This window comes from Citrus clementina, unplaced genomic scaffold (assembly GCF_000493195.1).
Source record: "Citrus clementina cultivar Clemenules unplaced genomic scaffold, Citrus_clementina_v1.0 scaffold_9, whole genome shotgun sequence".
Lineage (NCBI taxonomy): Eukaryota > Viridiplantae > Streptophyta > Magnoliopsida > Sapindales > Rutaceae > Citrus > Citrus x clementina.
This window is the reverse complement of record NW_006261964.1, coordinates 16349466-16352456: the sequence shown is the minus strand read 5'-3', so window position 1 is coordinate 16352456 and position 2991 is coordinate 16349466. Positions and strand designations below refer to the sequence as shown.

Below are 2991 nucleotides of genomic sequence, written 5' to 3'. Positions count from 1 at the left end.
AACTCAAATCAAGGAGTGTTTCTTTGTCGATGTTCCAACTCAGCTCCCAATTCGATTGACACCCAACAACTTCTTGGATAGCCCAGCTTCCCTCGTTAGCTTATGGCTCTGACTTGATAAAATACATAAATGGAACACTTCCAATGTCCTGATCAAATCTCACCTTCAAGTAACAACATTGTCTCTAATATAAACCCAGAATACTCTCTCTAGAAAAGACAAGATCAATTAATTTTTAATGTGGTTCTTGCATCCTTGATAGAAAGGGTATCACCCTTGATTGCTAGTCGTTCAATATCCAAGCAGGCTTGGGAAAAACTGGAACGATTATACTTCAACAAAAGTAAAAGTAGAGTTTTTAAACTCAAAGGGTGCTTGACTCGCTCTTGTGGAGATAATCAACCCTTCGCGGGTTATTTGAATAATCTATGATCTATAGCTGATGAGTTAACTCTCATTGATTCCTCCACTATAGGTGATGATTTATTTGTTCACATAGTCAACACTATCAAGAAAGAGTTTAAAGAAATCATAGATAGTGTCTGAGCCCAATAAAATTCCATCACTGTTGATGAATTGTATGACAAGTTGGTTGACTTTGAAGGTATCTAAAAAGAGATGAAACACTTACCAAAATTGTGGCCAATCTGCATCACCATCACTCACTCCACAATCTTCCAATTGACATCATACAAATTCAAATAACCAACCTAACCAAAATTCTTTCAACCAATTTTCTTAAAAGAAAAAAAGGATATAAGGGTTTTTGCCAACTTTATGACCAAAAAGGTCACACTACCAAAGATTTCACTAACTTTATTTTCGAAACCAACCTAATTGCCCACCATATTACCACCGCTCCTTTACCTTCGGCCCGATGACTTAATGATAGTGTTGTATCTCATCAAGATAACTAAGTTGATCATTGCTAGTGTTTCTTTACCCTTGATTTTGCTGGTGAAATCCAGGTGGTTGAGCAGGTCTGTTTTGTCCACTGGTTGCTACAACATGCTGATTTTAATTGTTCCATGAAAAGTTTGGGTGTTGTCTCAATTCAGGGTTGTAAGTGTTTGAATATAGATTGTTCTAGTTCCGTCTGTTGAAGTTGCCTATATAGTTGATCGAGCCTGGATTCTCAGGAAAATTGTTAAATCAGTGTCCTTTTCCACAATAAACGCAGGATGCTTCAGCAACTTGGTTAACAGTTACTGGAGTAGTAATCATAGCCTTCACTATATTTGTTAATGAGATTACTTGGGCTGATAATATTGTTAAGGCATCTACATTATGGACTCATGCTGCTCCTCTTGCTGCAACTTGCCTGGTTGATGGCCATTGATAGTTATTGTTAGCTATCCTCTCCAAAATTTCATAAGCCTTATTGTAAGACTTAAATAATAAAGCCCCATTTGTTGAAGAGTCCAGTATTAATCTAGTACTCGAATTGAGACCATTATAGAAAGTTTCCAACTGTATGCATCAAGGAATACCACGATGACGACATCTCCTATGTAACTCCTTAAATATTTCCCATGCATCATACAAACTCTCATCTTCAAATTGATAAAAATATGTGATCTCATTCCTTAATTTTGCATTCTTGGTCGGTGGAAAATATTTCATAAAACATTTATCAGCCAAGTCATTCCATGTGGTGATAGAGTCAAGTGGTAAAGAATTCAACCATGCTCTTGCTTGATTCCTTAAAGAAAACGGGAAAAGTCTGAGTCTCAAGGCTTCCTGCGATATGCCAGCAATCTTAAAAGCATCACTTACTTCCAAAAATAACTTGATGTATAGATGAGGATCTTCATATGATAACCCATTGAATTGCCCCATTGTTTGCAACATCTGGAACATCACTAATTTGAGCTCAAAGTTATCAGCTTGCACTTCAGATCTAACTATTCCAGGGTTTATGGTTTGAGGAGTCAACACTGGATAATCTCTAATGGCTCTGTCTCTATCATCTGCCATATGAATAATGGTGTTATTCCATAGTGGCCTATAAATAATATGCTCATTCTGACCTTTTTGACTTCTTTGTGCATTCATTCGTTGTATTTCTCCTTGAGGGTTCAAATTCCTCATATCTTATAAATCATCCATTTCTATAGCAGCTTTTGAATTTCTTTGCTCTTTTCTTAATATCATTGCAGTTCTTTTAATTTCTAGATCAAACTGAAATTCAACATTGTTTGTATTTGCGCATACAAGGGTTGCTAGATTAGTCATGTCCACAAAACAAACAAATTAAAATAAAATAAAAAATTAGCACCATTTAAGATTAATTTCACAAATCACAATGAGCAATCAATCCTCGACAACGGCGCCAAAAACTTGGTGTGTGCAATCTCTAATGCTATAAGTGTTAATGTGCAAGTGTACACAGCAAGTAATACACTGATGAGTATTTAGATCGCCTCCATAGGGATTGATGTTATCAGATTTGCTAATCCAACCTTAACAATGTAGTTTTGTTTAATTGAAAATAAAGCAACTAATAAAACTAATAAACTAATAAAAATACAATAAATAAGAATGCAGTAAAAAAAATTCTCACGTCAAACACAATGATAAAACCAATGGGAATGGAGTAGTTGAGTGAATAAACTCACTTAATGGTGTTGATTATTATTTTCAATTTTCAGTCTATTGCTACAACATATAATACAGCATTGGGTAGAATCTCTCATACATCCTCAATTGTCTCATGTTAAATATCTTATATCTAATTCGACCTAACAGTGACCAATTGTTACGCCAACATTAAATATAACATTAATCGATCTAGGTTCCATTTACCCTACAATGTGAATCCCTATGTCTAGTTCATCACTAATTTTAGATCAAGCATGACCCTAATCAAATTGAAATTAACTCAACTTGGGAAACTCAATCTAAAACCAAGTATTGTCTTAATTAGATCCACTAAGTCAGACCTTTTTTAGACTCTTTCTTAGTTAGTATCCCTAAATGGGTGGTCAGCCG

The 2991-nt window shown here is 35.1% G+C and overlaps 1 non-coding gene across 1 annotated transcript; it reads left to right on the top strand.

The window, feature by feature from the left end:
- The first annotated feature begins 1486 nt into the window (after nucleotides 1-1486).
- Nucleotides 1487-1593, top strand: LOC112101587. Its single transcript, XR_002907615.1, has one exon. It is a non-coding gene; the product is annotated as a small nucleolar RNA R71 (small nucleolar RNA).
- Nucleotides 1594-2991: the final 1398 nt, after the last annotated feature.